The sequence below is a fragment of the Felis catus genome, chromosome D3 (genome assembly GCF_018350175.1).
Source record: "Felis catus isolate Fca126 chromosome D3, F.catus_Fca126_mat1.0, whole genome shotgun sequence".
NCBI lineage: Eukaryota > Metazoa > Chordata > Mammalia > Carnivora > Felidae > Felis > Felis catus.
In genome coordinates, this window is record NC_058379.1 from 15,660,910 (window position 1) to 15,674,716 (window position 13,807).

Here is a 13,807-nt window from a genome sequence, read left to right on the forward strand (position 1 = left end):
GTGCCGGTCTCTATATAGATATATGCTTTCATTTCTCTTAGGTAAATGCCTAGAAGTGCGAGAGCTGAATCGTAGAATAGGTATAATTTACTTTTTTTTTAAGAATGCCCAACTTATTTCCAAAACAAGCTGTATTATATGACATTCCCACCAGCAGCAGCATCTAAGAGTCACAATTCCTTCACTCCTTGTCAGGGCTTGGTAGGGTCAGTCGTTGGAATTTTAGGCATTGCAATAGTTGTGTAACGATATCTCATTGTTTTTTTAGTTGGCTTTTTCCTAACGACTAGTGACGTCAAGCATATTTTGCTGAACATATTTGCCGTACCCATAGCTTCTTTGGTGGACTGTCTGTTCAAATACAGTCCTACACTTGTACAGCCTCTCTTTCTCTTCCCTTTGTCCCTCTGAGGAAGAGGACCCCTCCCCTCTGTGCCTACACCGCCCACGTTATCTCTCCCACTTTGCAATCACGCACTTATGGCCCACCAGGTTGTCCCCGTGGGCCCCTGGAGACCTCTCTGTCACTCTGCAGCCTGGACACTTGGAATTCAAAGTCCTTTGGCCTCAACACTGCTGTGTTTGAGGGACAAGGGAACTTCGGGTACCCCTACTTCTCTGCCATGTTGGATCCCCTGCTCAAATAGTTTGTCCAGAGGCACCTGGGTAGCTCAGTCAGTTAAGCGTCCAACTCTTGGTTTTGGCTCAGGTCATGATCTCATGGTTCATGAGTTGGAGTCCTGAATCTGTGCCATGTTGACAGTGCAGAGCCTCCTTGGGATTCTCTCTCTCCCTCTCTCTCTCTGCCCCTTGCTCTCTCTGTCTCCAAAATAAATAAACTTAAAAGTAATAAAAATAATTTTAAAAACTAATTAAAAACTAGTCTGTCCATTTTAAAAATTGGATTATTTATCATTGAGTTTTGAGAGTTCTTTATATATTCTGGTTACAAATCCTGTATCAGATGTACTATTTGCAAATATTGTCTTCCAGTCTGTGGCTTGTCTTTTCCTTCTCTTAACAGTGTCTTTGAACGGCATGCAATGAACTGAATGTTTACGTCCCCCTAAAATTCGTAGGTTGAAATCCTAACCACTGAGGTAATGGCATTGGAGGTGATGAAGTCATGAGGACAGAAGCCTGATGAATGAGATTAGTGCCCTTCTATAAGAGAGCCCAGAGAGCTCCCCCTCCCCTCCCACTGTGTGAGGACACAATGAGAAGGTCCAGTCTATGAAACAGGAAGCGGGTCCTCACCAGACACTGACTCTGTTGGCACCTTGATCTTGGACTTCCAGACTCCAGAACTGTGAGAAATCAATTTCTGTTGTTTATAAGTCCCCCAGTCTGTAGTATTTTGTTATGATATCCCAATCAGACTAAGCGCAGCAGATTTTAATTTTGATGAAGTCTAATTTGTTCATTTGTTTTGACAGACTATGCTTTTGATGTCATGTCTAAGAAACTCTTTGCTTAAACCAAGGCCACAAAAGTTCCCTCTTATATATTCTTCTAGAACAGAATTTCCCCACCTTCATGCTACGGACATGTTGAGCCAGATAATTCTTTGGTGTTATTAATAGGTCTTTGCTAAACTCACTTATTAATATAGTAGCGTTTTTGCAGATTGCATAGGATTTTCTATATAGATGATCCGGTTGTCTGCAAATGAAGATCATCGTTTCTTCTGTTCCAATTAGATTGTCTTTTATTTCTTTGTCTTGCCTTATTTCACTGGCAAGGACGTTGTTAAATAGAAAAGGTGATAGTAACATCCTTGTCTTGTTTCTGATATTAGGTGAAAGAATGCAGTCTTTTATTATTAAATATGCCGGCTGTGGGGATCCCACTTTACAGATAGATTTTTTTTTTAATTTTTTTTTTTAACGTTTATTTATTTTTGAGACAGAGAGAGACACAGCATGAACGGGGGAGGGGCAGAGAGAGAGGGAGACACAGAATCGGAAACAGACTCCAGGCTCTGAGCCATCAGCCCAGAGCCCGACGCGGGGCTCGAACTCACAGACCGCGAGATCGTGACCTGGCTGAAGTCGGACGCTTAACCGACTGCGCCACCCAGGCGCCCCCAGATAGATTTTTTTTTTATGGGCAACATGTTCAGTCAAGGGGTAATTATTCCCCACCAATGAGGCCAGACCCTTCTGCACTCTCTCCGGTGCCCTGAGATTCACGAGGTGTTCCATTCAGTCTGGTGGGAACCGTCACTGTCTCAGCCCAATGTGAACTCTCAGCACTGTTATCTCCGCTCCTTACAGATGGTTCTTTTCCAGCCTTGGGTAGTTACCTTGCACTCATGGGCTGATCAGTAACCTTCTCTCATCTCTGAAGTTCTCTGCGTGGCCTGTGACTCTCCAGTACCTTAGCTAGGAGCTCTCCCCACTACAGATTCCCCAGACTCTCAGCTCTGTCTTCTCAATTCTCGTCCATCGGGCTCCCCCTTCCCATCCTGCAGCCTGGAAACCCTGTCATGGCAGGACACCGGGGGCACACCTAGGGCTCACGTCACTTGTTTCCTGCCTCCCACAGGTCACTGTCCTTTGTTTCTTGAGCTCCAATAGCTGGAACATCATTGTAGCATATTTTGTACCATTTTGTTTGTTTGTTTGTTCCAGGCAGGAAGTTAAATCCCATCCCTGTGACTCCATCCTCACTAGAAGCAGAAGGCTGCCCAATGGTTGAACTACTGAGTCCCGGTTCGTGTTGGACTCCCATCATCTGTTAACGAAAAGTGTTGTAATTATTACAGTTCTGTGGCTTGTCCGGTCTGGGGCAAATGGAGCCAGAGAGCCTGATCTTGCTCTGGATAAAAAGCCAGAAGGGTCGAGAGGTGGCAACGGTTATTGCTAATTATTCCAAAAGAAGGAATTGGAACAGACTTTATTTGGGTAGTATTGAGAGGTAGTGACAGCTGCAGGATTTGAAATGAGAAAAGGCTTGGGCTTGAATTCGGATCCAGCTACACCTGAGGAAAATTACTTAAACTTCCCGACCTCCAGTTTCCTCATCTATGAGATGCAACTAACAGGAGTACTGAGCTTGCGAGGTTGTTTGAAGACTCACGAGGATAACGCCTGTGAAGTTCGGTGCTTGGCATGTCGTTAGTATTATTAACGTGAATGCTCTAATTCCTCTGATCGCGATCGAATTACGATGTTTGCCTCGTCCGCATCTATCGCTTGAATAAAGCCTCGGTCAGATCTTTGTATCGCAGGTCCTAGACCCCTGGCCACCCCCACCCCAACCACATTGGATGAGCTATGATGTCAGTCCAGAGATCATCGGGATCAACAATGGTTTAGTTTAGTTGGTCAAAGCAGAGCACGGAGACAAAGGATCTGGTTCCCATGTGGATATGTGGGCTCTGAATTATTCAAGTTCTTCGACTGGACGTTGTGCAGAAGATGCCTATCACTGCGGCTGCCCAGCCACAGAGCCTCATAAAGGGAAATGCCTCTCTCCCCTCCCCTGGTTAAGACCCCGGGCAACCTTGATCTGCTGCTTGGACCGCACCTGATTAGACCGACTCCACCTGACCATATATACAGACTGGCTGGTGACACAGGGCCACAGCCTGCCGAAAAGCAGATGAGCGGGGCCACTCAACAGCCTCTCTCCTTGAAATGTGGACTAAGGTATATCCAGAGACTGAAATAGTCCGACGTTGGCCTTGAAATAGTGGGGTGGGTCTGTCGCTAGGGAGGCTCTGAGGGAGGAGGAGCAGGAAGAGGCTTTGAGGAAGCAGAACGATGGGTAAGTGGAAGGCACAGCGAGAGCAGAACACAGAGCAAAGAAGCCACGCCGGAACAGGACTCAGCCAGCTCCCAAGTGGCTTCAATTCCCAAATGTCCTCATTCCATTTCTGGCTGCAATTCGCACGTATCCCTTTTGGAAATAACTTTTTCTTTTCAGAACAGGGGGAAAAAAAGTCAGAACAGAAAAAGCCCAGGAAAGAATGTAAAAATAACCCTCATTCTCATAGTGGCAGTATATATATATATATATATATATATATATATGTATATGTATATTCCCCCCCCCCATAAAACTGAGGTCATACTATCTGCTACCCTGTTGGGTTTCTCTCACCTATAACAATGTGCCATAGACTTCTTGCCATTCGATACAAACTCTTCTCAGATATGCTTTTAAATGATTTTATTCTAAGGATACGCCATCATTAATTTATGTAATTCCTTGTCAGTGACAATTAGTTTTTTCAAGGTTTTTTTTTTTATCTTTTGCTTTTATAAATAATGTTGCAAAGAACACAGCTTGTAGTTAAATCTTCAAACACGTAAGTGATTATCCTCTTATAGTAAATGATTAGAAGGCTAATTGCTGGGTGAACAGGCATGCGTATCTCTTAAATCTTTTGATAGGTATTGTTAACTTACACTCCAGGAAGTTTGCAAAATTTTATATTCCCACCAGTAGTATATGAAATGTGTCTGATCCAAAGAATTTTTTTGATTGATTCTACCAGATCTTGGAGACCATATCTCCACTGTCTGGCATGGTGTCTTGGTATACAGCAGGCACTCAATACATGTTTGCTGACCCAAACGGAAGTCACCTGGAGTGACTGAAGAGTCTTCTTCTTTTTTCTGAGCTCAGTTGACGGCTGTTGTGTTCTTTGCAGCCATCACAACCCCTAACATACCTCCCTGCAAGGTCTTCTCTGTGAAAAACACTTCTAATTTCCTCAGAGAACCGCAGAACCCCTAGCCGGCAGCTGCAAGTCTGAGACCCTCCCATCTTGAGTCCCTGACTTCCCAAGAGGGGAACCTGTCCTTTCTTCTCTCTGAAACCCACTACCGAGTAAAGAAAGACAGAAGAAAATAAGACAGATGGAGGGCTCATTAAAACAATCAATTATTTTGATGCATTTGGACATGATAAAGTACACCAGGGCGTGTGGGTTTTAATAAGGCCTGTGCCGGGAGAGCAGCCGCGGGACCGAGAACGGCAGACAATGAGACATTGCTTTCTAGAAGGCACCTACTGTGATAATGTTACCTGCGGTTTATGCCATGGCAGAAAATAGACACGGAATCAGAGAACGTTAAATCTGAGATAATGGGTTTTTTAATTGTTTTCAAATTTTGGATGAGCATTTTAATTGAGGTGGTTGGGAGGTTGATATAACTTTTGTATTTGATTATCTGGCAAAAGGAGAGGGGAAATGAAGACAAGTGGGGAAACGGAGGTAGCACGTTTTTTAAAAAAAACCAAACCACTCATAACACATAGCATGATAAATTCCATCTCCGTACAATCGTTTTTATTATACGTGGCAGAAACAAAATGATTTCTGTACGTAATTAGTACCAAGATTAGAGAAATGTTAACAGCCTGGGGTTGTAAGTTAACCCTCTGCATGCCGGGAAGGGGAACTCTTCATTCTCTCAATCCATTCGTGTTAAGTGTTGAGAAGGATCTAGTATTTTGGAGGTGGCCGCTGTTGACAGATATGACACCAGGCACCTTCCATATTTTCTTTTTCCTTCTCTCACCAACTCGATGGGATGTTTTATTGTCCTTATTCCACGGATGAAGGAAATACAGCTCAGAAAGGGTAAGTGACTTGCTGAAGGTCACACAGCAGAGAAGAGAAGGCTGGAGGTCTGACCCAAACCCAGTTGAAGCCAAGGTCAACACCCTATCAGAATAACAGAAGGGAGAGCCACAAATCTGGGTTCAGATCCCCCCCCTCTAAGACCTCTGTGACTTTGGACTTTATTTACTCAACTTTCCTGAGCCCCCAATTTCATCTTCTATAAAATGGTAACAATAATATAAAATAATAATAGCACTTACCATCTGGGCTTTGTTTTTCATTTTGTTTCTGAGGATTTACTGAGGTAATGATTACTGAAGCACTTAGCGTGGTTCCCGGAATATGGCAAGTGCTCAATAAACATTAGCTGTTAGTATTAACAGGAATCCGCCTGTCTCTGTATAAAGCTTCTAACTATTTTCAAGGTTCTGTAGGGAAAAGAAGTCTCTGAAGGAGTCATTTCCAACCTCGGGGAGTTTACAGTCTGCTGAGATGATGGATCAGAATCCCCCAACTTCCAGGCAGCTCCAGTCTGCTGAGTGGACAGAAGCGACCAAACATCTCTCTCCCAGCTTTCCAGGATGTCAAAGATTCTGTTTTATTGTCAAAACATGCCCGTCCCTACCCTACCTCCACGAACTGCATGGACTTCAATTCTTTATTTTGGAACATATGATCCTTTTCCAGGTGACTCAAGGCTGGCTTACTCTAATGAGTGGCGGCTACAGATACAGACACAGCACGTCCAAGGCGGCAAATGCAAGCATTCAATGTTGAATATTCTATTAGCAAATCATATTGTGCCATTTTGGACCTGGGGGGGGGGGGAATGGGTACCGTGGGGCTGGGGTCTTTAGGTTGCAAAGGAAAAGGGAGTCCTAGGGGACTTGAATGCACAAGAAATGGCCTCGGGCAAATCACTCAGCCTTTCTGCGCTTGTCAATTCACCTGTAAACTGGCTCCCAACACACCAGGCATCTCTCTCTTTCCCTTCTCTCTCTCCCTCCCCCTTTTTCTCTCTGCTGTCCTCCAGAATCTGTTTTGGCTGCACCCAGGGAAGCAGGATGAGCTTAGCTGGGGAGGAGGAGGGAGAAGATGGCCAGGGGTCTGGTCCCTGCCGGAACCTGAGGCCAGAAGCTGATGGAAACATTGATAAAAGTGTCTGTGCTATGTGAGCACAGGCAGAATAGCTGAAAAGCCCAGAGGCCTTTCTCCCCATCTCTGCATGGCACACGGTGCCATCCTAGCATCCCCAAGACCACAAGCTTGGAGGTGCCTCCCTGGCATGGATGTTGGTGTTCTCATAATGAGCACATTGGGGGCGTGTCACCACACCGGGTGGCATTGGTGACTAAGGGCATGTGGAGCCAGAACAGAAGAGAACAGCCTGTGTTGAGTGAATCTGCCTTTCGGGCTTCTGGGCACAGGTAAGAGCTGGAGAACACGGCTCAGGGGCTTTCTATCCTGTGTGAGTCCGCTGGGACTCACGTCAACCCAGGATGGGTATGGAATCCCACCACTGCTCCCGCGATCAGCCCCACTGTGGCCACCTGGTCTGAGCCACCATTGTCTGTCACCTGGATCCTGCAGCAGCCCCCTGCTTCCTCTTTTGCCCCCCACAGACTACTCTCGACACAGCAGCCAGATTTGTTAAAACCTAAGTCAGACGGAATGACTTCTCAGCTGCAGATTCTGCGGCGGATCAACATTTCATTCAGAATAAAAGCCAGAGTCCTTTCAGTGGCCACGAGGCCCACACATGTGCCTTTTCTGCCCCCACCTACCACTACTCTCCCCCTCACTCACTATGTTCCTGAACACTGGCTTTGTTTCTAGTCCCCAAACACACCACAGGGCCTTTGCACCTGCTTTTCTTCTCTTTCTGTTATACTCTTCTCCAAAATTTGCCCATGGCTCACTTTTTGCCTTTATAATAAGAAATACATACATTTGGTCTTCATCCTCATTTCTGGCACAGAGCTCCTAAGACCCTTGGAATTTCCTAAGTAATGAGAGTGATACAGGTACCTTTTTTATGTTAATAAGGTGCCTTTTGGACCCCCACCTAAGGATGGGGGCTCGATGCCAGGAGAACCAACCGTGTGATTGAAGGGCTGGACTTTCAGTCCCACCTGTGACCTCCAGAGAGGATAGGCCAATCGCCAATGGCCAAAGAGTTGATCAATCGTGCCTATGTAGTGAGGCCTCTATAAAAACCCAAAAGAAGGGCTTCAGAAAACTGCCAGGTTGGTGAACACGTGGAGATTTAGGGAGCGTGGCATGTCCAGAAAGAGCATGCAAACTCCACACCCTCTCTCTATCCCTTGCCGTATGTATCGCTTCCATCTGGCTATTCCTGCTTATTATATCTATAATAATCCAGTGGTCTAGTAAGTAAAATGTTTCTCTGAGCCACTCTAGCAAATCACTCAAACCCAAGGAGGGGGCCAGTCCGTCGGAAGTAAGGGGAACAACCTGGAGTCAAAAGAAGGGGTGGGGGGGGCAGTCTCATAGAACTAAACTTTTAACCTGTGGGATCTGATGCTACCTCATGATAGATAATGTCACAACTGAGTTGAATTCTCAGACACCCTTTCTGCTGTGTCCCCAGTATCTAGAACAGTGCCTGCCATATGCTGGGTGCTTAGTAAATGTTTGTGGAATGAATAAATGAATGTATGAATAAATACAGAAAGTGTGATCTTTTTTATCATCCACAGATTGATGAGGACTGACACATATGGGCTATGTGGCCTCATAGGGTCACCAGGAGCATCGGCTGGGCTAAGGTGTGTAAAATATCTAGCACATAGTAGGCACTCTGTCAGTGGCAACTATAATTATTGTTATTGCCATTGTTGTTGTTGCATTGTCTCTCCTCCCCCCTCTCATCCTCTGTCTCCTCTGCACAATATTCCCACCCCCTTTTGTCCCCCGATTTTGTTCTCAATGGGTCTCCTCTCCTCATTTATCAGCTCCTATCAGCCCCTCAATTTTCCTCTCTTGCTGCTACTCAGGGAAGCTGTCTAGCCCAGCGGGCCCCTGGGACCTCATTCTGTGTCTCCACTGGGTCTGCCTCGCTCCCTGGAAAAGCGAATCATCGTGAATCACTTCCTCCCTGGGCCAAAAACCCAAAGCATCCTTGACAACATGCACCGGTGCTGGCTACCGACAGACCTTTTCAGATGGGACAAGCCTCAAATCAATTTTCATTTCTTCCAGGTGAGAGAGAAGGGCTGTTTGGTGACCCGGGGGGCCTCTGTGAATCTCCAGCAAGAAATCACTCTGGTTTCTACTTTTCTGCTTAGGTGAGCTGCGGGCCTCTCTGCAAACTCGGATCTTTCTCCAAATGATTCACAGAAACAAATGCTCCCCGGAGGCAGAGGCGGGCCCACGCCTGTGTGCTGTGCTGGCATCCCGCAACATTATTAATTAAATTTGAGACAATACCAAAGTAGTGATAATAATCATTAAGGCTCATAAATACTAACCAGGTGCCAGGCCCTCGACTGGCTAATAGTAGTTAATTTAACCCTTAACACAACCCTTTGTGGGAGATACCCTCCCCACTTTATAGAGGAGGAAAATAAGGCACAGAGAGGTTCAGTAATTTGCCTAAGGTCACACAGCTCGTGAACGGAGAAGCCAGGATTTCGACTCAGGCAGTCTGGCTCCATTATTGAACACATGCCATAGGGCCAGACACTGCTGGGTGCTAGGAATACAGAAAGGAACAACAGACACAGTCTCCGCCTTCACAGAGCTTATGGTCTACCAGAAGGCAGGGGCATTAAACCATGAAATGCATAGCTACAGGTTGCAATGAGGCCAGGAAAGGAAAAGAGTGTGACAATCCCTTTGGATTCCTCTTGGAATAAATGCTATCTTTAGAATTCACTTTCACCAGGGCCCACTGGTAGCTTTTAGTCCAGTAAAACCTGGGTTTAGAGAAGCCAAGTGGCTATTCTTTCTTGGGCACGAGGTAATCAATGGCATGATTTATATCCAAACTTCCGTCAATCATTCCATTTTCATCCCCTTTGACAGGTGGAAAACAGACTCAAAGAAGTCAAGGGACTTGCTCAAGGTTCTCTGCCAGCAACAGCCAGAGCCAGGACTGAACTCGGTGGAGTCTGATTCTTTCTTCCGCATTGTAGATCCAATTTCTCAACCTCAGCCCCATTGACATCTTAGGCCAGATAATTCTCCATTTGGGGGACTGTCCTATGCACTATAGGATGTTGAGCAGCAACCCAGGCCTCTACCCAATAGATGTCAGTAGCGGGCCCTCTCCAGCTGTGATGGCTGAAGGTGCCTCCGAACATTTCCCAGTGTGGGGGGTGAGGGAGCAGTCCTGTTCGAAAGCCATGGCAATGGATGCCCACCCATCCCCATCCCCAGGCTGTCTTATTCATCTCTGACTACCTAACACCCAGCACGGTATCTGGCCCGTAACTGGTGCTCAGCTAAAGTTTGTTAAATATAAGGAAGGAAGTGAGTGAGACAGGGAGAGGAAGAAAGGGACGGAAGGAGGAAAGTTCACCCAGTATGCGTACTACTGAAAGTCTGTAGATAAGTCAACCCAAATTGATTTTGCAGTACCCTGGGGAAAGACAAGGTTCTAGGGAATCTTGTGAGAAATTCTTACCTAAAATGAGCAGTCTTTCTGTGATAGGATTCAGGGGACACATACAACCACGTGCACATGCACACACACACACACACACACACACGTAAAACTCTTCTGCAGATTTGGCTTTTCTGCATGGTTTACCCAGAGAATACCACCCTTGGCTCAAAGTGGGACGAACCAAGCTACTGTTGCTCTTTTCCATGGGAATTCAATTACCCATTTGGCAAAACACCCCAGGGCTCCTCCAAACTCCTTCACAGAACAGTATTTATCAGCGATTGACTGTTACTATGACCAAGAAGGTCCCAGCTGGCTTTTCACCACCCAGTTTCTCCCACTTTCAGCCTTGCGGCATAGGGCTGACAATACCATAATCTCAGCTCAGAATTTCCCTCGCCTCAAGGACAGCTTTTCTGTTTGTACGTTTCAATCAACAGAAGCTCCAGTGTTTCCAGGGCAGATGTTTCCTGTCTGTTCTCTCTGTGTCCTGAGCAGAAAGGCCCGTTAAGGCTGCACTGTTGGACAAGCCTTTCAATCAAAGTTTTTATTCCTGGATATGAGTGATGGACAACAGGAAAGGGAGTTCTGGATGTGAAATCCAGGCAGGAGAGAATTGTGCAACCAGCCGTCTTCTGCGTGCTTCCAAATGAGACCAAGATATGTCCTTGTATTGGGCGCCTGATGACGAGCAAGGCATATGGGAACCACTTACATCCAACCTTCAACACTCAGAAGTGGAGTGACTATGAGATCACGGAAAATGAGTATATATTGGCCTCTGCCCCTGGCTCCTGACACAGGAGGTCCTAAAACCGTTGCAATTTCCTAAGTGCTAACAGCACCAGGAGCATCTTTTGCTCTAATAAGGTGACTCTGGATGGGCTCCTGGATGGCAGCTGGTCCCCAGAAAGACCAAGCCATGATTAGAAGCTTAGAATTTTTAGCCCCAACCCCTCATTGTCTAGCAAAGGGAGAGGATCTGGAAATGGAGTCGATGATCAATCATTAACTGCGTGCCTGCGTGAGGAAGCCTCCAAAAAATCCCATAGGGCTTGGGGAGCTTCCAGGTTGGAAGGATGGGTTTCCAGACGTGAACCTATCACACACTGGGGTGGTGCAACTCAACCCCACAGGAACAGAAGTTCCTGTGCTTAGAACGCTCACCACCTCGCCCTGCGTCTCTCTTCATCTGGCTTTTCATGTAGCACCCTTTATCATGTCCTTTCATGAGCTGGTAAATGTGTTTCCCCAAGTTCTGGGAGCCACTCTAGCAACTTAATCGCACCTGAGGAGGGGGGCATGGGAACTTCCTACTTACAGCCAAGCCCAGCAGAGATCGTGGGTAACCTGGGGACCTACTATTTGTGGTCAGCATCTGAAATAGGTTGGGGACAGTCTCCTGGGACTGTACCCTTAACCTGTGGGATCTGACACCAAATCTAGATAGTTGTGTTACAATTGAGTCAAATCCCAGACACCCCAGCAGTGTCATAGAGAAATGCTTGGCATGGGGAAAAACCTCCACACATTTGGTGACCAACAGTGTCTGAGGTGAAGTGCTCTGTGTGGGTAGCAAAAGAAACACACAGGAGGCAAAAACCGGGTTTGTCTTAAGGAAGTGATTTTGGAGGAGCTATTATAGGTCTCTGGGTCACAGTGCCATCATTTGCAAAATAGAGGTGCTAATATTACCTATCTTATAGGTATCTAGATGTCTTGTTAGCCAGTTCCAGGCACTGTAGGCATAAGCGATTGTTGCGGAGATGAATTGGAATCCTGGAAAAAGCAGTATGGCCAGGGAGGGGGAAGTGGTCGGTAGTCAAAGTGATTTGATTTGTGATGTAAGAATTCACTTATGCCACCTTAAACCTGAGTCAACTTGACTTAGAAGTTTAGAAGGGTGTGGCGCCTTCAACAAAATACCTGAAACTTGCATTCATACTACTTCCCATGACAACGCTGGAATTCCTATGCACTCAAGACAATGCCAAGTAGCAGATCACTTCCTTTACTATCTGGAGCTTGGGCTTTATGTTCCGAATGGGCATGGACAGGAAGTTCCTGGCTCAGAATGACGGTCACCAGTTTTCCAGTGTTGTTTTTAAGAACAGAGCTAGTAGAGAAGTGTGAAGGATAGTTGGATAATTCTTCAGGTTTCTAGAGAAGCCTGGTGTTTATGGCATCAGATGTGAGACCAAAACCTGAATTTGTATCTTAGTCCCAAAAGTCAGAGTTTGTGTGACTTTGGACGCACCTCCTAACCTCTCCGAGCTACTGTGTCATGGATACTTTGTTTTGTTTCTCCAGATCACTTCTCCCTTTTCCACCAAAGCACTCAGCATCTTTTTGTGAGTAACTTCACCCCCACTATCTTCAGCTCTGTTGTTTCCAATGAGATTGATCCCACTCTCAGCTCTACCGTGGGCCCTGATTGGCTTGAGTCAATGAGTGCATACTACCTGTCCACCTACTATGATCGACTGATGCATAGACCTCTGACCCAGTTCCCACCAATAGGACATGAGCAGAGGTTTTCTGAGGGTTGGGGGGGCAGACGAGTGCTCTGCCCTGCAGGAGACTTACCAGAAGAACTCATTTGTGTCCCTTTTGGGCATTGCCATGTGAGGGTATGAGAATAAGAGGCTGCAATGAGTCAACTTGAGAAAGAAGCCAGCAAGGCAGCAAAGAGAGTCATCCAGAAAAAAGAAAGAGCCTTAATGACAGCATGAGTCTCTGGATCAAACCATTCTTGAATCAGACTATCCCAGGGCAATTCAGTTATATGAGCCAGCACTCTTCCCATCCCCACTCCCCAGTGACTTTCTTCCCCAAGCTAGTGTAGGTTGGACTTTTCTGTTGCCTGCAACCACAATATTCCCAACTAGCACACTCTGTTTTCTCTGCCTTACTCCCTCCCCAAATTTCTGGAAGAACAAAATAAGACAATAAGGTATGTGAAAATGACAGGTAAACTGTAAAGCACCAGTACCAATGAGATGTGACGAAAATCAGAATAATTAATGACCCTGCCTCTAGGACTTCCTAGCCCAGGATAATCCAATTTGCCGCAGATGTGGAATATTTCCTTCCATTACTCTGAAATATATTAGTTTCATTATGTTGAAATTATTAGATCACACATTGATAATGGTGTTTAATGGGGCTAACAGTATTATTCTCCCGTAAACAGAAATGTATATAACAGAAATTAACAATTCTGTTAAGGCTTCTTCTATTCATGGTTCCTAACCACAGCCCAGCTCTTAGCAGTGTGAGTCCACTCTGTGTAGAGTCTGCATGAAAATGGACACCCCATCCCCGAGGAGAGAAACATGAAGCCTCCGCTTTTGCATCAACTGCCAGTTCGCAGCCTTGTCTGAACAAGACAGCGTGACGCTGTGTTCCAGCTCTGCCACCGAATCTCTCTGTGACCTTGGGCACGTCACTTAACCTCTGTAGACCTCCGTTCCCCATCTACAGAATAAGGCAGTCAGACTTACCAGAGATTTTTAACTTTTGGCGAACGCCTGTGAGAAGCTGCTAAGAATTCTGGGTCTTCTCCAGAGGAATGCACTCCTACTTTTTATAGCTGGAAT

General features: G+C 46.0%; 1 long non-coding RNA gene across 1 annotated transcript; it reads left to right on the top strand.

Moving 5' to 3' along the window:
- The first annotated feature begins 6,918 nt into the window (after positions 1-6,918).
- Positions 6,919-9,026, top strand: LOC109493038. The gene is made up of 4 exons (XR_002147051.3): positions 6,919-7,005; positions 8,299-8,367; positions 8,596-8,800; positions 8,887-9,026. It is a non-coding gene; the product is annotated as an uncharacterized LOC109493038 (long non-coding RNA).
- The last annotated feature ends 4,781 nt before the right edge of the window (positions 9,027-13,807 follow it).